Source organism: Carcharodon carcharias (genome assembly GCF_017639515.1).
Source record: "Carcharodon carcharias isolate sCarCar2 chromosome 27 unlocalized genomic scaffold, sCarCar2.pri SUPER_27_unloc_2, whole genome shotgun sequence".
Classification (NCBI taxonomy): Eukaryota; Metazoa; Chordata; class Chondrichthyes; order Lamniformes; family Lamnidae; genus Carcharodon; species Carcharodon carcharias.
Window position 1 is genome coordinate 2216228 of NW_024470635.1, and position 23629 is coordinate 2239856.

The 23629-nt window shown below is 37.6% G+C and overlaps 2 long non-coding RNA genes across 3 annotated transcripts in view; one reads left to right on the plus strand and one right to left on the minus strand.

Annotated features, from left to right (window-relative positions):
* LOC121273883 overlaps positions 1–10339 on the plus strand; it is a 54114-nt gene extending 43775 nt beyond the window's left edge. For both annotated transcript variants that reach the window (XR_005942110.1, XR_005942111.1), the window contains one exon: positions 10253–10339. This is a non-coding gene — a long non-coding RNA (uncharacterized LOC121273883). The remainder of the gene's footprint in view (positions 1–10252) is intronic.
* A 9534-nt stretch (positions 10340–19873) lies between these two features.
* On the minus strand, positions 19874–21640 carry LOC121273887. Its single transcript, XR_005942114.1, has 2 exons — positions 21504–21640; positions 19874–20930 (listed from the first exon to the last, which is right to left on the minus strand). It is a non-coding gene; the product is annotated as an uncharacterized LOC121273887 (long non-coding RNA).
* Between the last annotated feature and the right edge of the window lie 1989 nt (positions 21641–23629).

The following is a 23629-nucleotide window of genomic DNA, read 5'->3' on the forward strand; positions in this document are numbered from 1 at the left end:
TACATTCCTCCTCTATTTTCACACTGGTTTACTCTCTCTCTCTCTCTCTAATTTATTAATTACATTCCTCTATTTTGACACTGGGCTGCTCTCTAATACATTAATTACATTCCTCCTCTAATTTCACTCTGGGTTACTCTCTCTGTCTCTAATTTGTTAATTACATTCCTCCTCCATTTTTAGACTCGGTTGCTCTCTCCCTAATGTATTAATTACATTCCTCCTCTATTTTAACACTGGGTTGCTCTCTCTCTCTCATATTTATTAATTACATTCTTCCTCTATTTTCATACTGGGTTGCACTCTCTAATTTATCAATTACATTCCTCCTCTACTTTCACACTGGGTTGCTCTCTCTCTAATTTATTAATTATATTGCTCCTCTGTTTACACACTGGGTTACTCTCTATCTCAAATTTATGAATTACATTCCCCCTCCATTTTCACGATGCGTTGCTGACTATCTGATTCATTAATTACATTCCTCCTCTATTTTCACACCGGGTCTCTCTCACATATTTATTAATTGCATTCCTCTTCTAGTTTCACACTGCATTTCTCTCTCCCATTTTTAAATTACATTCCTCCTGTACTTTCACGCTTGGTTACTCTCGCTTGCTCTCTGTTATTAATTTCATTCCTCCATTTTGACACTGGGCTGCTCTCTCTGTAATTCATTAACTACATTCCTCCATTTTTTTCAGACTGGGTTGCTATCTCTGTCTAATTTAGTAATTACATTCCTCCTCTATTTTTACACTTCACTGCTCTCTCTCCTATTTATTAATTACATTCCTCCTCTATTTTCACACTGGGTTGCACTCTCCCTAATGTATTAATTCCATTCTTCATTTATTTTCACAGTGGTTTGCTCTCTCTCCATTTTATTAATTACAATCCTCCTCTATTTTCACACTAGATTGCTCTCTCTCTCTCTCTCTAATTCATTAATTACATTCCACTTCTTTTTTCACACTGCATTTCTCTCTCTCTAATTTTTTAATTACATTCGTCCTCTATTTTCACACTGAGTTGCTCTCTCTGTCTCTAATTTATTAATTTCATTCCTCCTCTATTTTCACACTGGGTTGCACTCTCCCTAATGTATTAATTCCATTCCTCACTTATTTTCACAGTGGTTTGCTCTCTCTCCATTTTATTAATTACAATCGTCCTCTATTTTCACACTAGATTGCTCTCTCTCTCTAATTTTTTAATTACATTCCTCCTGTATTTTCACGCTCGGTTCCTGTCTCTCCCTCTCTAATTTATTAATTCCATTCCTCTATTTTGACACTGAGCTGCTCTCCCTCTAATTCTTTAATTACATTCCTCCTCGATTTCCACACTGGGATACTCTCTCTAATTTATTAATTATATTCCTGCTCTATTTTCACACTGGGTCTCTTTCTCTAATTTATTAATTACATTCTTCCTCTATTTTCACACTGGGTTGCTCTCTCTCTCTAATCTATTAATTACATTCCTCGTCTATTTTCACACTGGGTTGCTCTCTCTTTCTCTCTCTCTCTAAATTATTAATTATATATTTCTTCCATTTTCACACTGGGTTGCTCTCTAATTTATTATTTAAATTACTCCTCCATTTTAACTCCAGGTTAATCTCCCTCCCGCTACTTCATTAATTACAATCCTCCTCTATTTTGACACTGGGTTGCTCTCTCTCTCTCTCTCTCTAAATTATTAATTACAATCCTCCTCTATTTTGAAACAGGGCTGCTCTCTGTCTAAGACATTAATTACATTCTTCCTATATTTTCACACTGGGTCTCTCTCTCTAATTTATGAATTACAATCCTCCTCTAATTTCACTCTTGGTTACTCTCTCTGTCTCTAATTTGTTAATTACATTCTTGCTCCATTTTCAGAATAGGTTGCACTCTCCCTAATGTATTAATTACATTCCTTCTCTGCTTTCACATTGGGTTGTTCTCTCTCTAATTCATTAATTACATTGTTCCTCTGTTTACACACTTGGTTACTCTCTATCTCAAATTTATGAACTACATTCCTCCTCTATTTTCTCACTGGGTTGCTCTCTCTAATTTGTCGATTACGTTCCACCACTATTTTCACGCTGGGTTATTCTCTCTCTCTCATTTATTAATTACAGTCCTCTATTTTGACACTGGGTTGCTCTCTCTCTCTCGTTCATTAATTACATTCCTCCTCTATTTTCACACTGGCTTGCTCTCTCTAATTTATTAATGACATTCCTCCACTATTTTCACACTGGGTGGCTCTCTCGCTCTCATTTATTAATTACATACCTCCTCCATTTACACACTGGCTATCTCTCTCTCTCGAATTTATTAATTATATTCCTCCTCTATTTTCACACTGGGTTACTCTCTCTCTCATTTATTGATTACATGCCTCCTCCATTTTCACACTGGTTTACTCTCTCTCTCTAATTTAATAAGTACATTCCTCTATTTTGACACTGGGCTGCTCTCTGTCTAATACATTAATTACATTCCTCCTCTATTTTCACACTGGGTCCCCCTCTCTAATTTATGAATTAAATTCCTCCTCTAATTTCACTCTGGGTTACTCTCTCTGTCTCTAATTTGTTAATTACATTCCTCCTCTACTTTGACACTGGGTTGCTCTCTCTCTCTCTCTCGCTTTATTAATTACATTCTTCCTCTATTTTCATACTGGGTTGCACTCTCTAACTTATCAATAACATTCCTCCTCTACTTTCACACTTTGTTGTTCTCTCTCTAATTTATTAATTATATTGCTCCTCTGTTTACACACTGGGTTACTCTCTATCTCAAATTTATGAATTACATTTCCCCTCCATTTTCAGGATGCGTTGCTGACTACCTGATTAATTAATTAAATTCCTCCTCTATTTTCACACCAGGTTGCTCTCTCTCTAATTTATGAATTGCATTCCTGCTCTATTTTCACACTAGTTTGCTTTCTCTGTCTCTAATTTATTATTTACATTCCTCCCATACTTTCACACTCGATTGCTCTCTCTCTATAATTTATTAATTACATTCCTCCTCTATTTTCACACCGGGCCTCTCTCTCGTATATATTAATTGCATTCCTCTTCTAATTTCACACTGCATTTCTCTCTCTCATTATTAAATTACAGTTCTCCTGTACTTTCACGCTTGTTTACTCTTTCTCCCTCTCTGTTGTTAATTTCATTCCTCCAATTTGACACTGGGCTGCTCTCTAATTCGTTAACTACATTCCTCCACTTTTTTCAGACTGGTTTGCTCTCTCTGTCTAATTTAGTAATTAACTTCCTCCTCTATCTTCACACTTCACTGCTTTCTCTCTAATTTATTAATTACATTCCTCCTCTATTTTCACACTTCACTGCTCTCTCTCTAATTTATTAATTACATTCCTCCTCTAGTTTCACACTGAGTCGCACTCTCTAATGTATTAATTCCATTCCTCACTTATTTTCACAGTGGTTTGCTCTCTCTCCATTTTATTAATTACAATCGTCCTCTATTTTCACACTAGATTGCTCTCTCTCTCTAATTTATTAATTACATTCCACTTCTTTTTTCACACTGCATTTCTCTCTCTCTAATTTTTTAATTACATTCCTCCTGTATTTTCACGCTCAGTTCCTGTCTCTCCCTCTCTAATTTATTAATTACATTCCTCAATTTTGACACTGAGCTGCTCTCCCTCTAATTCTTTAATTACATTCCTCCTCTATTTTCACACTGGGATGCTCTCTCTAATTTATTAATTATATTCCTGCTCTATTTTCACACTGGATCTCTTTCTCTAATTTATTAATTGCATTCCTCGTCTATTTTCACACTGGTTGCTCTCTCTTTCTCTCCCTAAATTATTAATTATATTTTTCCTCCATTTTCACACTGGGTTGCTCTCTAATTTATTATTTAAATTACTCATCCATTTTAACTCCAGGTTAATCTCCCTCCCGCTACTTCATTATTTACATTCCTCCTCTACTTTCACACTGGGTAGCTCTCTCTCTCAAATTTATTAATTACATTTCTCCTATATTTTCACACTGGTTTACTCTCTCTCTCTCTCTAATTTATGGATTACATTCCACCACTATTTTCACGCTGGGTTACTCTCTCTTTCTCATTTATTAACTACAGTCCTCTATTTTGACACTGGGTTGCTCTCTCTCTTGTTCACTAATTACATTCCTCTTCTATTTTCACACTGGGTTACTCTCTCTCTAATTTATTAATAACATTCCTCCTCCAATTTCACACTAGGTTGCTATCTCTCTCTCTCTCTCTAACTTATTAATTACATACGTCCTCCATTTACACACTGGCTGTCTCTCTCTCTTGAATTTATTAATTATTCCTGCTCTATTTTCACACTGGGTTACTCTCTCTCTAATTTATTGATTACATTCCTCCTCCCTTTTCACACTGGGTTGCTCACTCCCTCGCTAATTCATTAATTACACTCCTCCCCTGTTTTCACACTGGGTTGCACGCTCTCTAATTTATTAATTACATTCCTCCTCTACTTTCACACTGGATTTCTCTCTCTCAGACTCTATCTCAATTTTAAAAATTACATTCATCCTCCATTTTCACACTTGGTTGCTCTCTCTCTAATTCATTAATTACATTCCTCCTCTATTTTTACACTGGTTTGCTCTCTCTAATTTATTAGTTACATTCTTTCTCCAATTTCACACTGGGTCTCTCTCTCTAATTTATTAATTACATTCCTCCTCTATTTTCACACTAGTTTCATCTCTCTTTCTCTCTCTCCCTGATTTATTATTTACATTCCTCCTCTATTTTCACACTTCACTGCTTTCTCTCTAATTTATGAATTGCATTCATCCTCTATTTTCTCACTGAGTTGCTCTCTCTGTCTCTAACTTATTAATTACATTCCTCCGCTATTTTCACACTGGGTTGCACTCTCCCTAATGTATTAATTACATTCCTCACTTATTTTCACAGTGGCTTGCTCTCTACCTGTTTTATTAATTACAATCCTACTCTATTTTCACACTAGATTGCTCCCTCTCTCTAATTTATTAATTACATTCTCGATCTCTAATTTTTTAATTACATTCCTCCTGTATTTTCACTCTCGCTTACTCTCTCTCCCTCTCTCATTTATTAATTACATTCCTCTATTTTCACACTGAGTTGCTCTCTCTCTCTCTCTAATTTATTAATTACATACCTCCTCCATTTACACACTGGCTGTCTCTCTCTCTCGAATTTATTAATTATATTCCTCCGGTATTTTCACACTGGGTTACTCTCTCTCTCTAATTGTTTGATTACATTCCTCGTCCATTTTCACACTGGGTTGCTCTCTCTCCCTCCTTTATTAATTACATTGCTCCTTTATTTTCACGCTGGGTTACTCTCTCGCTATCTAATTTATTGATTACATTCCTCCTCTATTTTCACACTGGGTTTCTCTCTCTCACTCTCTCTATCTCAAATTTAAAAATTGCATTCCTCCTCCATTTTCATACTGGGTTGCTCTCTCTTTAATTTATTATGTTCCTCCTCTAATTTCACATTGGGTCTCTCGCTCTAATTCATTCATTACATTCCTCCTCGATTTTCACACTGGGTAACGCTCTCTCTCCCTCCCTAATTTACTAATTATATTCCTCCTCTGTTTTCGCACTGGGTTGCTCTCTCTCTAATTTATTCATTAGATTCCTCCTCTATTTTTACACTGGATTACTCTCTCTCTCTCTCTCATTTATTAAGTAGATGCCTCTTCTATTTTCACATTGGGTCTCTATCTCTAACTTAATCATTACTTTGCTCCTCTATTTTCACACTGGGTTGCTCTCTCTCTCTCATTTATTAGTTAATTCCTGCTCTATTTTCCCACTGCTTTTCTCTCACTGTAACTTATTAATTACATTTCTCCTCTATTTTCACACTGTTACTCTCTCTCTCCATTTTATTAATTACAATCGTCTTCTATTTTCACACTAGATTGCTCTCTCTCTCTAATTTATTAATTACATTCCACTTCTTTTTTCACACTGCATTTCTCTCTCTCTAATTTTTTAATTACATTCCTCCTGTATTTTCATACTCGGTTCCTGTCTCTTCCTCTCTAATTTATTAATTACATTCTTCTATTTTGACACTGAGCTGCTCTCCCTCTAATTCTTTAATTACATTCCTCCTCTATTTTCACACTGGGATGCTCTCTCTAATTTATTAATTATATTCCTGCTCTATTTTCACACTGGATCTCTTTCTCTAATTTATTAATTGCATTCCTCATCTATTTTCACACTGGGTTGCTCTCTCCTTCTCTCTCTAAATTATTAATTATATTTTTCCTCCATTTTCACACCGGGTTGCTCTCTAATTTATTATTTAAATTACTCCTCCATTTTAACTCCAGGTTAATCTCCCTCCCGCTACTTCATTATTTACATTCCTCCTCTACTTTCACACTGGGTAGCTCTCTCTCTCTCTCAAATTTATTAATTACATTCCTCCTATATTTTCACACTGGTTTACTCTCTCTCTCTCTCTCTCTCTAATTTGTGGATTACATTCCACCACTATTTTCACGCTGGGTTACTCTCTCTTTCTCATTTATTAATTACAGTCCTCTATTTTGACACTGGGTTGCTCTCTCTCTAATTTATTAATAACATTCCTCCTCCAATTTCACACTGGGTTGCTATCTCTCTCTCTCTCTCTAACTTATTAATTACATACGTCCTCCATTTACACACTGGCTGTCTCTCTCTCTTGAATTTATTAATTATTCCTCCTCTATTTTCACACTGGGTTACTCTCTCTCTAATTTATTGATTACATTCCTCCTCCCTTTTCACACTGGGTTGCTCACTCCCTCACTAATTCATTAATTACACTCCTCCCCTGTTTTCACACTGGGTTGCACGCTCTCTAATTTATTAATTACATTCCTCCTATTTTCACACTGGGTTGCTCTCCCTAATTTATTAATTACATTCCTTCTCTACTTTCACACTGGATTTCTCTCTCTCAGACTCTATCTCAATTTTAAAAATTACATTCATCCTCCATTTTCACACTTGGTTGCTCTCTCTCTAATTCATTAATTACATTCCTCCTCTATTTTCACACTGGTTTGCTCTCTCTAATTTATTAGTTACATTCTTTCTCCAATTTCACACTGGGTCTCTCTCTCTAATTTATTAATTACATTCCTCCTCTATTTTCACACTAGTTTCCTCTCTCTTTCTCTCTCTCCCTGATTTATTATTTACATTCCTCCTCTATTTTCACACTTCACTGCTCTCTCTCTAATTTATGAATTGCATTCATCCTCTATTTTCTCACTGAGTTGCTCTCTCTGTCTCTAACTTATTAATTACATTCCTCCTCTATTTTCACACTGGGTAACGCTCTCGCTCTCTCTCTCTCCCTCCCTAATTTACTAATTATATTCCTCCTCTGTTTTCGCACTGGGTTGCTCTCTCTCTAATTTATTCATTAGATTCCTCCTCTATTTTTACACTGGTTTACTCTCTCTCTCTCTCTCATTTATTAAGTAGATGCCTCTTCTGTTTTGGCAATGGGTCTCTATCTCTAACTTAATAATTACTTTGCTCCTCTATTTTCACACTGGGTTGCTCTCTCTCTCATTTAATTAATTCCTGCTCTATTTTCCCACTGCGTTTCTCTCTCTGTAACTTATTAATTACATTTCTCCTCTATTTTCACACTGTTACTCTCTCTCTCTAATTTATTAATTACATTCCTCCTCTATTTTCACACAGGGTTTCTCTCTTTCTCCCTAATTAATTCATTACATTCCTCATCTATTTTCACAATTGGTTGTTCTCTCTCTAATTTATTCATTACATTCCTCCTCTATTTTCACACTGGGTTTTTTTCTCTCTTTCTCTCTAACTTATTAATTACATCACTCCTCTATTTTCAAACTGGGGTATCTCACCCTCTGGTGTCCATGGGAATGCTGGCTGCGCGCGCAGTTCATTCCCTCCTATGATGTCAGACGATTTTGTCGCTCGGCTGGCGTCACGTCCTCCAGAAGCCCCGCCCTTCTCTACATCTCCCCTGGAAGTCTCTACTTCCTGTCCCTTCCTTCCCCAAGATTGTGGTGGTGGCGCCTTGCATCCGGGCGGCGCGCGCAAGGAGCGGCCGAACTCGCCCTGGCACCACGGAGAGAGGTCCAGGCTCTGTTTGAGGCAGCTTTTGTCAATGCATCAGAGGGAGGATTGTCCAAGAAGTGATAGAAATTAACCAATGGGCAATCGATAATCGTCAGTTAACCATTAACATCCCCTAAACTGATAAATGAACAAAAATACTAATTAATTCCCCCAAATATTAACATAATCCAAAATTCAGCAATTTAACTGGGGAATCCTGAATCTTTCTACCTGATAATTACAATTCAAAGCTTCAATTCATCATTTGGCAGGTTTAATTTCAACATTAAATTCACATCAATTCAATAGCTATTTAATTTCAATCAAATGTAAACACATTTAATGTTAATATTTATATTAAACTTACATTTACCTCAATTGAACAATTTAATAATCATATTCAGTTTAAATTTGTTCGTTCTGTGAATAAACCTATGGACGGATTTAATTGCAATATTTAAGGCTCATTGATCAGTTTGTCCAAATTCGTTTTTTTTCTCTGTCGATTTAACACATTTAATCATCATATTTAAACATGTTTGTTTTATCTGTCAATTGACATTTTACCGTTAATATTTAGTTTGTCTAAAAGTGCCTCATATCAATTGACACATTCAACCTAAACTTGAGTTTGTTCAGTCAACTAACATATTTAATAATTAGAATTACTTTATCTAAACTTCCATTTGTTCCATCGGTTAACATGTTTAATAATTAGATTTAATTTTTCTAAACGTGTATTTGTTCTGTCAGTTAACATATTTAATAATAAGACTCACTTTATCTAAGCTTGCATTTGTTCTGCCAGTTAACATAAATATGAGATTTACTTAATCTAAACTGGCATTTGTTCTTTCGTTGAACCTATTTAGTACTCGTATTCAAGTTGTCTAAACTTGAGTCTCCTGCCAGTTAATATAGTTAGTGCTAATATAAAATTCATCTCAACTCGTGCTGTTTCCTGTTGATTAGCACAGTAATCATATTTGAAGCGTGTTTGTTTGCTCTGTCAATTAATGTATATACAATTAATATGTATCTAAACTTGCGTTTGAATCAATTGGCAGATTTATTAATCCTATTCCATTTAAACTTACATTTATTCTGTTAATTCAATTTAATATCTGTTGATCGATTTTTTTATTTTCAAATTTAATATCTTTTGGCTGATTTATTTATTTTTGATATCTTTCTGTCAATTAACATATTTAATCACTTTTACTTTATCTAAACTTGTGGTTGTTCTGTCACTTAATGATATACAATTTGCCTAAACTTGTGTGCCACCGAACAACTAATATATTTTTTCAGCCAATTTATTCAATTTTGATGTTGAATTTAATATCTTTTGCTAGATATTTCATTTCAGTAGCAATTTTAATATATTGTGATAATTATTTAATTTGAGAATTACATTTAATATCTTTTGACATACGCATTTTCAATATTCAGTTTAATTTCTTTTGACAGGTTGATTTTCAATTTTAAATTTAGTAATGGTTTAGTTTCTTTGCATAACCCACCATCTCCAGCTCCTATAACTATATGCCAGAATGCTGAGCTGCCAATCCTGCCTTCCCTCAGCCACGTCTCAGTGATGGCTACTATATCACAATCCCACGTGTTAATCCTCACCCTTAACTCATCACTTTTAACTGTAATACTCCTGCATTAAAGTTGAGGCCATCCAGCCTTACCTTACTCCCTTGAAGCTTAATGCAGACATAGAGGATGGTTATATCATATAAAGATTACAACAGAATGAAACTGCCCGAAATGGGGAAAAGTGAAAGCATGGGATTTCTCCACTTCTCCAACTCTGCGTTATCCTGATTGTCTTCATTGTTCTTGTCCTGAGTCTCCTGCGGACTCAATTGACAGCTGGAATTGCCTGATGGACTTAGCAGTGATCAGCAAAATCAGAATGAATGGGAGAAAAGGGTTAATGTGGGCAGAATTCAGTCATTGAGGCCCATTCGCGTAACGTTTAAAATGTTACCTTTATAATGCAGAAACAAGGTGTGTTATTACTCCTGTACATACGTCCATAAGCAAAATAAATGCTTTTGTTTTATTATTCCACAGGGCAGTAAAGCCACTATTCCCATCTTCTCGGTGCAATTTATGGATTGCAGCGGTTCAAGAAGGTAGCTTACCACCACCTTTTCAAGGGCAGTTAGGGGTGGGCAATAAATGCTGGCCTAGGCAGCGATGCCCATTTCCCGTGAATGAATAATAATAAACAATATTTTGTTTTTAACATCTGGAAAGAAATGCGTATAAAACGACGGTTTCCATGTAGAACTGTAAATGACACCCAAACTCAAAGCAACCGGAAAACTGCACACTGGCATGATAGACAACAAACCGAATGGGACACAAATTTCAGCAATCCCGTTTAACATCACCGCCATGACCATGACCTGGAGACCTGTCACCGCCAATCAACACCATGTAATAATGTAGTGAGAGATCAAAAGTTATTTGAGACAGGATCACAAGCATTGCTAAGTATATCTGCGTGAGACCGGGCAAGGACAGGAAAGTAATTTATTCCAATTCCAACATAATAAAGGGAGAAGGAGAGAGCCAGAGAGGGAGAGTTGCAAAACATCAACTATGTTGTTGGTAATTGTTTTTGTGTCCAAAACAAACATCCGAATGAACGTAAATCAAGTAAAATGCAAAGTAATGTAAAATTATATAATTAGTTAAAACGCCGAACAAGAAGAGGTAGAAAAAATCTTGAAACCAGAACGCGAATGTCGGTTAACCAAAGAGAATTTCACATCAGTAATCAATAAAAGAACAAATGCAAAAGATGGCATTCAACTTTTTCAATCAAGCCCTCAAACAGAGGGAGCTGAATGGACAATTACTGTTTCACTGAGTTTGCGGAGGAATTGTAGAATGGGAAGCATGTCGCAGGAAGGACCTTTGGTGTTTACTTGAATCATTGGAACTGGTACATGATGAGGTCGCATTTGGAGAATGGAACTCCTGCAGTGAAACACTGTTTGTTAACACCTCGGTGCGAACCAACGTCCCTTCAATAAATTCATTCATTAAATTCAGCCGGGAAACGTTCAGTGGCTCAAATCTCAAATTTAGTTAATCATCTGTATAAATTATTCTGCCAGTGTAGAAACGAATGGCACAATATTTGCACATGTACACAGTCATAACAATGTGATAATTCAGCCACAGTTACAGTGGCAGCAATATAATACATCCATAGTTGTACCGTGATAACGGTGTGTCAATTCATTAGCAGGAACAGTGTCAACAACCAAAATACTTCCACATGTACATTATGATAACAGTGTGATAATTTACCTTCAGTAACAGCGCCACTGACACAATAGCACACAATTTACAATGCGAAAGCTATGATATTTAATCACTGTCAACATGACAACACAATTGCATTTCCATCATGCAATAGCGTTATTAGGCAGGAGGATTTATATAATGAAAGCAATAAAATTGTATCAGTTATAGGAATATACTATCAATTCAAATGAGAAATCATAAAGTTAATGTAAAGATTGATGCTGCTGGAGGGGAGAAATGGCATTGTAAAAGTGGAAAAGTGTTTCCATCAATACCGAAAAAAAGATAATGGAGAAATTGTACCATTTAAAAGGCAGGAATTAAAACGATGAAGAAGAAAAATTCTTCACGTTAACTTGGAGAAAGGACACACGTAATGTGGAGACGCGCTATTGGTAAAATGGATAAAATTAATATAGCCAGCTAATGATCCTTGCAGCTACTGACTTCAATGACTTTACATGGAACTCCGATAGCTCCAATTACGGGATAGTAAATGGCAAAAACCAGGCCAGTTGGTACCCCTTGCATTTCTAACCGAAGTTGGAATTGGTCACAGTTATACCTCTTGACAGTCTCCAGGGCAAAAATTAGTTGGTTTAACATTTTGTGTTAATGAATGTGACTGTAACAAAAAGATCAGTGCAGCTGCTGCTTGGCTGGTGGTTACAATTGATGGAGAACGTTGTTCATTTTTTTTTCTCAGGGGACCTAATACAGGGGTCTAAAGTGACGATTGCTCTTACTTACTTTGAAAAAAATGATGAATGCCCAGATTTCGGGTTCAGGCCAAAGTACTGAGCAATGCATTTTTTTTCCTTAACAAAACACAGACAGATTCTAAATCTTATTAATTAATCAGTCAGTGATGTCCAAAATCAGATGCACCATTGTTCCAAATATCTCAAGATTTTACAGCCATTTTACCGCAACAGTCTGCGTGTTCATTTCGTCAGGCCCTATTAAGCACGATTCCGTTCTGTGCGAAGAGTTTCAATTCCTCACCAAAAATTCAGTACAGGCTTGCCCAGGACATTGCCCCAATCTTTTTCTCTCTGTCATTCGATTATAACAGTGAGTGCGCATGATAGTAATTCATTCGCTTTAAGGCGCTTTGTGACGCCCTGAGGCCATGAAAGGACCTGTTGAAATGTAATAAAATTAAAAATGGTGTAAAACTCAGCAGGTATGGCAGCGCCTGTGCAGAGAGAAATAGTGTTAACTTTTCAAGCCATTTATGACTCCTTAACTGTAAGTAACTAGTAAATCTAAACAATCATATGGAATGACGATAAGCATTTGTTCTTGCCGTTCTATCTTTTCCTCCTAGTCTCTGTGTATCTGGCTCTGTCGCTTTTGCTCTCTCAGATTCTCTGCCTCTGACACTATATATTGTCCGTCCTGTGTTCATTGTCTCCCTCTCTTCCCGTGATGCTTGGGAGCATCAAATGTTCACTGGAGTGAATCATGGAATGAGGCGCTGTGTCTGTGAGGGAAGATCGTGTGGGATGGAATTGCGCTGTCTGGCGTTTAAAAGGATGAAAGGTGATTTCATTGAAAACTCTGAAGCTCTTATATAGTTTGGCAAGGTGAATCCTCGGCTGGAAAGTATAGAACCAATGGCACAGTTTCGAGCTTAAATACCTTTCACGTAGGTCAGTGATGAGATGGCTGAGTTATTTAAATATTCCAGAAGGAAACTTTAAACAGCTGTCATAACTTATAATTTTGAGTTTTGAGATGCGAGCCGAAATTCAGGAATTAGACCAAGAGTTCTCGAGGTTTTACATGAAACTAAATGAAACATTTTAGTAATTTGAACAAGTTAAAAACATATATACACTTGGCTTCAAATTACCACTATCATGTTTCTTAACAAATTCCCAAACTCATCTCCATTAAGGCAATAAAAACCCAGAGACTTAACAAAACACCGGCAAAACATTTTCCCCTTATGAATTTAAATAAACATTTCAGTAATTTAAACAGATTAAAAACATATATACTCTTGGCTTCAAATTGCCACTATCATAATTCTTAACAAATTCCCAAACTAATCCCCATTAAGGCAACAAAAACCCAGAGACTTAACCAAACACCAGCAAAATATTTTCACCTTATGAATTCAAAATTAGTTTATTTTCGCTTTGGTTCCTGTGGCAACGGTTGGAGGCTTGCAGCTGCCTTCTGATCCCACATTGCCTCTGCTTGGCACACCGAAAACTGCTGAAGTTATACCTACCACCTCCAATGAATATCATTATCAACCTCTGAACCAAACCCCTTTCATAGTATCCATTTTATTAATAATATAAACATGTTGCTTGATATCTGCTGGATAGGTGTCAGTTTTCACCCCAATTCTTGAATGCTGTATTCAAAAAATGCAAAGGCACGCTATATTTACATGTCAAATCTAGCACACATCGAAACACCCAGATCAGCTAGTTTTAATTCAATTAAGGGATGCTCACAGACTAAACCTTTATTTTAAAAGAAGAATATGTCCGAATGATGTTATATTTATTAATAGCTTAATGGCAGCGGTGCCCACTCGATGGTCCATTTGGTTAAATTCTGTTTTGAAAATATTTATTTTCATTGTTATGCAGCACACATTCCAACCAAATCAAAGGATGATTGCAATTTCAAAACGGTCTCCTCTCATGTATTTCTAGACTTAAGGGCTGTGTACGCCGCTCGGCCAGTGAATCAGCTGTGAGATGAGCAGCTGTACAGAAGCTTCGGGAGAATGGAAGTTATTCGGGGCGGGGATGTGTACCTGAAGTTTAAACCCCGAAGCAAGAAGGAAGTTAAGAAGAAGCTGAAACTGTGGAGACCACAATCATGAAGTATTTAAATAAAATTGGAAAATCGCTTCGGCAAAATCTCATGGTGAATTCTCCAAGAATTTTCATACCTCAGAGAATTTCAGGAAAACGGAGGACAACGAAAGTGAATTCCGGCTGGCTGTGGCCTACCGTGAGATAAATGATGGCCTCGACCATTTCGTCAGTTAAAAAAAAACCTCTTCTTAGGAAGTAACCTATATTTCAGCAAAATTCTTCATAAAGTAGAGTATTGAGTTAGTGGGACTTAATTTGTTATGTTTTGTATAGAATAAAGTGCGTTTTCATGTTTATAAACGTGGATTTTAGTGGAATAGTTCTTTAAAGTAAGCACGGGGTTTTAGAATTTCACTTGAATCCTAAACAGTCCCTAATAGTATCCTACATAATCCCTGAACAGGTATTAAAGAATCACAGTACATATATCATACCACCCATATACAGATTATATTGCATTGCTGAGGAAAATAGGATCAGGTGTAGGCCATTCAACACCCGCGAGCCTGCTCTGCTATGAAACTAGGTCACGGTTGACCACCTGCTTCAACGCCATTTTCGCTCCCTATTCCCTTAAACCCATGGTATAATCAATGTCTAGAAATCTATCGATACCTCTTTTGAACATTGCAGTGACTGAGCTTCCACGGCCGTCTTGGGCAGCGAATTCTAAAGATTCCAAACCCTCTAAATGAAGAAAGTCCTCCTTATCTGAGTCCTAAATGACTAGTCCTTTATTCTGAGACCGTGTTCACTGGTTCTTGATCCCAGCACCATGGGAAACTCCCTTTCCACATCCAACTTTTTTTTAGCGCCTTGAGAATTCTGCAGGTTTCAATGACATCAACTGTCTTTCTTCTAATCTTATGAGAAGAGAGAACAAGTCTCCTGGATGTCCCTTCAGAGACCAGCCCCGCCATCCCATAAGTAAATCTGTTAAACCTCCGCTATTCTTTCTCTATGGCAAGCGTATTCTTCCATAGGTAAGGATACGAAAATTGTACACAATACTCCAGCCATGGTTGAACAAGGTTACGCAAAATTGAAGCAAAACTTGTTTACTCTTGCACGCAAAACCTTTTGCGATATAGGCCAACATATCCTTTGCCTTCCTAATTGATTGCTGCATGTTAGCTTTCAGTGACTTATGGACAAGGATATCCAGGGCCATTTGGATATCACCACTTCCAAATTTCTCACCATTTATGAAGTCCCATCTGCATCTGTTTCTCCTACCAAATTGGATAATCCGACACATATGGACATTATATTCATTATTCCTGGTGCTTGCCCAAGTTGAAACAGGCTTCAAGCCTCTTTGCAACCTTCTCACAATTCGCATTCCCAACTAATTTTGCACCATCAGCAAACCTTGAGATTATATATTTAGTCCTCACATCCAAATCATTGGTATATATTGTGAACAGGTGGGACCAAGTACTGACCCTTGCATTCCACCACAGGTCACAACCTGCCAGTCTGGGAATGAGACATATATTCCTAATATTGTTTTCATCCCATTAACCAATCCTCAATCCATGCAATTATGTGACCCCCTATATCAGGGGTGTTTTGTAAAGTTATTTATACCTTAGCTGAGGGCCGGTTGGGGTGTGTGCGTATGGTGGGGCGTTGTTAATTTATGAGGAACGTTTGGATAGTTTGGGACTGTATCCATCGGAGACAAATTATTGAGAGGAGTTCTTATTGGAACACATTTGATGCTGAGGGGACTTCACAGGCTGAATGCTGGAAGGACGTCCCCCTCTCCCAGCTAACCCCCCACCCTCCGTTTTACAGCATAGAGATTACAATTAATGGGTCTCACTTTTAAGAGGGAGATGAGGAGAATGTTCTCTCAGAGGGTTGTAAGCCTTTGGAACTGACTTCCCTGAAGAGGGGTCGAGGCAGTACCTTTGAATATCGCATTCTGTTTTAATAGATTCCAGTTCTGCAGTCCCACCTTTTCTCTCTCCTTCCTTTCTTCAATAGTAGGGTTACACAAGCAAACATCTTATCTGCAAATACAGTTCGAGAATGTAGAGAAGTGAAAAGGTCACCACCAATGCATCTCTATAGCTGCTTCTTTTAACACCCTGGGATGTAGATCGTTAGGTCCCGGGGATTTGTAGGCATTCTACCCCACTAGTTCATCTTTCACAAATAGTTACTTCCTTCAGTTCCTGATTCTCACTGGCCCTTTGTTTCCCTATTATTCCTGAAGGATTTCTTGTGATTTCAGCTGTGATGACATTGACAATGTAATTATTTATCTCCTCTACCATTTCCATGTGCTGCATGATACATTTTCCTGACTCTGCCTGTAATGGAACCGCATTAGTCCTTGAGAAACATTTAATCTTATCAGACCTATAGAAACTGTTAGTCCGTTCTTATGTTTCTCGTTAGTTTGTATTCATATTCTATTCTGCCATCCTTGACCAGTTTATTGGTCCTCCTTTGGCGAATTCTAAAATGCTCCCAACCCTCTGGCTTGATGCATTTTCTGGCAGGTGTATAAGTCCTTCCTTTCATCTCATACAATTGTTAAATTCGACAGTTAATCACAGATGATTCACATTTTGTTTTAGGTTTTTTGTGCCTTTCTGGATTGTTTTGCTTTGTAAAGTATGTATTAGGTATTTAAATACTAGACATAGCCTACTGTCATTTACCTTCCAATGTGTTGTCCTAATCCATCACAGGAAATGTGTCCCCAGTACCATGATTGTTTCCTTTGATTAGAATAATATTCTAGTTTTAGATTGAACATGGTTGTCGTCAAACATAATGAACAATCTTCATACAATGGGCACTCTTTCCTAAGGGGTCTTTTACAACAATGTTATTAATTATTCCTCTCTCATTGGACAAAGCTGCACCTAAAATTACCTGTTCCTTGGTTGCGTGCTCAATACCCTGCTCTCGTAAACCACCTGGTACTCGCTACAGTGAATCTTCCAAAGCAATAGTGCTCATTGGGATAACCCAGTCGATAAATTGATTTAAATCTCCCTCTTATTTTCTGATTTTCACAGAGCCCTGAAACCATTTGGTTGCCTATAAACAAAACCCACTAAAAGTTTCGGTCCTTGCTGTCTATTATCGCTACCCAAACTGATACGACATCTTGTTCGTCTGACTTAGGATCCTCTGTCACTAACATAGTGCCTCACCCTTTTTTATCTGCTCTACCAGACCTTTTTATTACGTTTTGGCCTGCCCTTCCCAAATTTAGAACATCCATGAGTATGTTCCTCTTTTTTTCCTATGTATTGACTTATTTCATTACTGCACATACTCAACTGCTTCACCTCCAACGGTATTAAGTCATGGCCTATTACTATAATCAATCTGTAGCAATTTGGAAAAAGTTGATGCTTATAAATAATGAAGCTGCGAATAAAGTTTCCGTCAACTTGAAATGAACAGAGAGTTGGAAATTGCAGAATTGGAGAAGAAAATAAGGGGCATTGGAGAAAGTGAGAGGGGGAGAGAGAGAGAGAGAGCTTCAGACGGAGAGAGAAACACTTTGAATGAGAAATATAAAGGAAACGGTTAAAGGAACTGAGCAATGTTTGAGAATTCCATTGGCTAGCAATTTAGCCCGTATATCACTGGCGTAAAACACAAAAAGTAAGGTGCGGCTAGCTAGAAAGAATATTGGTAGCGGAATAAAGACTACGACGAAACGTGGTGATTAGTTGTATTAATGTTCCTGGAGTCCTGAAAGATTTGTCAAAACTAGATATGACCAGCAATACTATGAGGAAAATGGATTATATAACTTGCCCAGCAATTGGTTATAAAACGTCATCCATTTCAGTCTTGCAATCCCAAAGTGAACGCATCAAATCAAAACAAATATGTAACTATGGGAAGCACTACTCTATTTTTCATCGGGAAGGCAGTTTGTCACCATTAGGTCAAAAATGGGTGAACGTAATGTTTAATCTTGAGAGAAGATATCAAATGTGCACTCAAAGAAAACCGAAAAAAAACTTCAAACACTTTCTGGACCGGCCTGCCAATCAGCAGCGCCAAAAATAGCCCGGAGCGAAAACGTAAATGTGCCCAATGGCTCCACCCAGTTTCCCTGAGGGAATTCAGAATCAGGTGCGGGATTGGCTTTCTCTGCAGACTTGGCTCGGGACAGTTGGAAAGTTCCATTACCTGAATGGCAAGAAGAAATTAGGCGGGTTCATGCAGAACCGCGGTGAGTCTTCAGGGATATGTTCGATGGCAGCTCAAATATAAGCAGAATTTAATTGTATTCAAATTCACAACTCCCTACCGTGGCATTGGAAATCTTTGTAGTGATCCCAGTAGCATACCAAAAGATCACAATACAGGCTGGTCAGGCACAAATAAATTCATGAACATTAAAACGGAAAATAGAATTGAGCTGGCAGTGTACACATCGGCCGAATGCTGACTAAACTTTATGTTCTTCTTTATTGTAATTAGAAACAGAGGCAAAATTACTGTAATAATTCATACAGCTATATTCACTGTTTACGCCATTTCTTAATTAGATTTATAGCATATTTAACTGCGTCCTTCAACTCTCCCCTGAATTTACTCTGGGTCCCTGCATAAATAAATGTATTGGTGCAGGAACTCAAGAGTTGAAGCATGTACCCGCTTTCCTGCAGAATAAATTTCGGGTCATTGGAATTAGAACTTATTGAATAGTTATTGACTGTAATTTGTACAAATAGGAAATTTACAACATATGTCAACCAAAGCAGAAGGAAACTACCAGAAATGGTGAAGAGTAAAATGATGGACTTTCTGCGGCTCTCCATCTCTGGGTCGCTATGATTATGTCCATTGTTTTGGGCTCGGAGTCTCCCCCGGGCTCGACTGGCTGATAGAATATGTCTGGCAGTCAGTACATTGAGCAGAAAAATCAGGATGAAAGGGAAACATGGAGTTAGAATACGGTCCAGACAGGCAAACATCCTCCATGGGACGGAAATATGAATGATTTCTCTAATTCTGCAGGACCACGGTACGGTATTCATGACATACATTGGTTCATATATGAAGTAAAAAGGGGCGTTTTTCAAGCAGAACAGGACACCGACCATTCCACCAACCACAGCTGCTGTTTTCTTAGTGCAGTATTTCAATTTCAGCTTCTTGGAGCAAATGGCCATGAAGCGATCGAAGGTGAACGCAACAGTTAACCAGACAGAACTGTCTCTGGAAGTGCAGCTGAGGCCAATAACTAGGCTGCAGGCAGGGGTAATGGAGAGGAAACTAAGTGGGAAATAGATAGCGCGAAGCCGGCTTAATATCACAGCAGTGATAATGACAAGGAGATCAGTCACTGCCATGGACACCAGGTAGTAAGTGATACAGTTGGACAGACCGCACCTTCCTCGGCACAGGATCACAATCGTCACTAGGTTAGCTGTAAGACATAGAGAAGGTCGGAGTTCGTAATCAGAATCATAGCTACAATATCACTCTGGCGGCAGGATGGTATGATATTTACACTAGTCAACACTGAAACTGATTGTTTTATCAATGCATTGCTCTTTATTCAACAAAGCAAATGACTGTTTCAAATAAAACTGGAATGCCAAACATAAGGGAAACGTAGCATTTCTTTCTTATAGATTCTTGCAAACTTTATATATTAGAGAAGTAGAAAGAACATAATTTATGAAGGCATTAATGGACGAAATAGCAATGTTAACAAAGGAGTAATTATAATAAAATACAACGCGTTGATTTATAATAAACCATAGTAAATGATCACGCTAAGAACTGCAGAAGAACATGAATAAAAGTAGAATGAAGTGAATGATGTGAAGCAATATATGGTTAATAAGAAGGTTCTAGTAAATATCATTAAGGTTGAAGGTTGAGGAAAAGAATGCCTTGCATCAATAATGTTGGTTGAATGCGGCCTCTACTCCTGTGGCAAGAAGTCAAGGAGCATCGGCAGTTTTTTTGCAGTACACTAATGTACATCAATGGGAGCTGTTCTCGCCAGCGAGATCCTGCTACAGTAGGGAGGGAGATTAGAGATTCCTTTGCATTTAATTCAGAAAGACTTTGCCGGTAGATTGTTGTTTATGGCTCATTGACAGAAACATCTGATCTTCTAACAGTCTCACGAGTTTCCTGTAATCGAAGAAGCAGAACGACATCTACTCAACTTTTCCTCAGAAGGACGGCCGGCCTGACGGTCTTGCAGTTCTCCAGCAATGCACCGGGAGTACAGAGCTTGATTACAGATTCGGGATCTGGAGCGGAGTTCAAACTTGCTGCGTTTTGATGCAGCAGCATAATTTAACAATGTTTTTCAGGGAAACAAAGTGACTGAGTATGTGAAGAATGAATTTCACCTCTGACAGATCGTATACAGCCTGGAAAATAACTGACGTTTATTAGTAGATTTGTTGAAGCAATTAAAGTTAATCGAGGATATCAGGGTCTATTCATGGTCGTCAGAGCAGATCATTGATTATAATGGTATTATAATATCACTCCATGCAATATTTTCAACTACAAATCTGAGGAGTGCAAACAAACTTAGCGGAAAATGCTCAACGTGTTCCAAGCAGCTTCTGTCAAGATGGAAACAACAACAGAAAGGAAAGAATCATTTCAACCTGGTGCAGTGCTTCGAACTTATTTTAAACCCCTTGTACACATACTGCATTACATTGTCAGAAACATTAATACCATGTTTTAAATAATTCTTATTGCATTTCTTTCATCTACAACTATCTGTACCGTTCACATTTAAGGGAAGCTTGAGTTGGAAGAACGTCAAAGCAAGGGGAATATCGATAAAAGCGTGAGGGGTAAATTAAATTATGCAGTTCCAGAGCTGTTTTTAGACGTGAATGCATTATAATGCGTCTTGGACATGCTACAGCATGTTGTAGAACACAATTTCCTCACAATAATCCACAGAAAAATTATATTCTAACTAGGTTCCTTATTATAGAGACGGAGTTCAATTAATCTTTCAACAAGAGACCATAGAAGGCACGTAGTGGAGAGTAATGGTGCTGCAGTGATGGAATAAGTAGCTGAGAGAAAAAGCGTGAACTCTGTGGTAAGCAATCAGCAACTCATGGATGGCACAGTTAAAGATTGAATTGTCCAGTTATTTAATTTAGGCAAAAGTTTACCTGGAACACCGAAAGCAGCAAGAACGGAATAATAAATGGCAAAAACTGGTGCATTTCCTGGAGCATGCATTTTCTGCGAGAGCAATATGCTGGTGTCCTCTTCCCTCTGATTTCCTCTTGGCACATCCATTTATATCTAATGCTTGCCGCCAGAGGAGCAATTAGCTTGCAACATCAAAGCTGTTAGTTATAGTCATTTGAACAAACAAATTAATGCAATCATCTTCATGCTTATGCTAATTAAGGCAACATAGTTCACTCTAGCCAAAACGGCTACTTTAGAATGCAGTATAAAATACTGATAACTATATTTATATATAGTTGCAAGAAAATGTGAAATGTTTTTAAACCACAAGTAAATAAGAGGTTTTCTGGGCGATCTATAGTTGGTGCAGTTAGTATGACCTCTCAAATGACATTTGATATAGCATCATAAAACCGTCTGGATCGCAAATCTAAAAGTTGCTGGAGCAAAGGGATAGTTGCAGAGTGGCATCCTCATTACTTCAAGATTCAGGAAGCATGGAACAGGAAGTAACTGTTTTAGGTTTTGTTTCAGACCGGAGGAATTTACCATTGGTTTTCACATGGGTTCGTGTTACTACCACTGCCCTTCTCATCATTTCATATAAGTTTTGTTGCATTTTAACCTTTGTGTCATCCCTTCAAAATATCATATTCTATTTAAAACGCCTGCATCAACACGTCTAATACTTTAAGTTGTACTTTATACCATTGCGTTTTCACTTCAAGTACCCTTTACTACAACCAAGGCACTACTTCCTCTTTCTTGCCTCTTAGAGGGCAATACATTATAGTTTAAACTTAGGTATTAGCTCTGCAAGTTGGCTCTACTGCATTTTAACTCCATTTTCCCTTACATCTAAGATATTATGCTCTATGGTGTCATGGTGTATTTTCACTTAAACCTCATTATATTTTGTATCAGACCACTGCTTTTTCTTTTTCTATATCAATAATGCCACAATATTCACACAGTGAAAAGTCTGGGGATGTCACTGATATATGCAAAACAAACAAGATACCCTAAACCTAACTGAATCATAACCATGTTCACGAGCGTCTGGTGCAACTGATAATCCTTCGACTATTGCAGTTTCATTCTGTACAAGAAAGGCCAATAGCAGACATTGCAAACTCACTTTTTGTATTGAATCAACTGTGAAGTTAATAAAGTGTCTCAGTGACTTTACAGTGCAAAAGGAGGCTTTCCAACTCGTGAAGTCTGCACTGGCTCTCTGAAAGAGCGTTCCATCTAGTCCCACTCCTCTGAATTACCCTCGTATCCATGCACGTTTTCTGCTTTCAGGTAGTAATCCAATTCCCTTCTGGATCCCCTTCAAAATATGTTGCATTCATTTTAAAGACACTACTACAACTGTGTATTCCACACTAATTTTATCCTATTTATTGTAAGCCTATTTACAATCTCCCTCTATGAGCACACTTTTGTCACTTCTGACATATTTTCCTATAATGGATTTAATTTCTCTGTATGTCTGTTTAGGTGTCTAGAGGGGAGATGGCAGGTGAGTCAAATGACAAAACGGATTCGTGAAAGGCAGATGGGACAGCAATGGGAGAAGTAAGTAAACAGAAATGGGACAAGAAGAAGCGGAATCAGCGTTGCTAGAGTAATTGCCTACGGCTGTTATCCAAGAAAAAAATGGCAGGGAGCGTATGATCTGAAATGGTTAAACTCAGTTTTGATCCTTATGGATGGACACTTCTTAAACCTAAATTGAAGTCTTGTTTCTTTGTTTCCGTTGACTTCTAGCAGAACAGTAGACAAAGTCAAGGGCAGAGGGATATCAGTTGGAGTGGGATGCAGAATTATAACTGCAGCTGGTTGAAAGTGCAGGTTCACATGCACACATTGAATAGATGTTCGCCAAAGTGCCCGCCAGGACTGATGTCGCTTTTCTGACACATGCTCCTTAAAACGCAGAATTTTATTAAGAACTGGAAGCCTCAATTATGTGGTCTGCATTTATACTGCATTTATATATTTTCACGGTCTGATCTGCTTTCTTCAACATTTAGCTGACCTCAGGGCACGCCAATTATACACGATCTGCAGCACTACCACAGTCAAATTTGTTCCT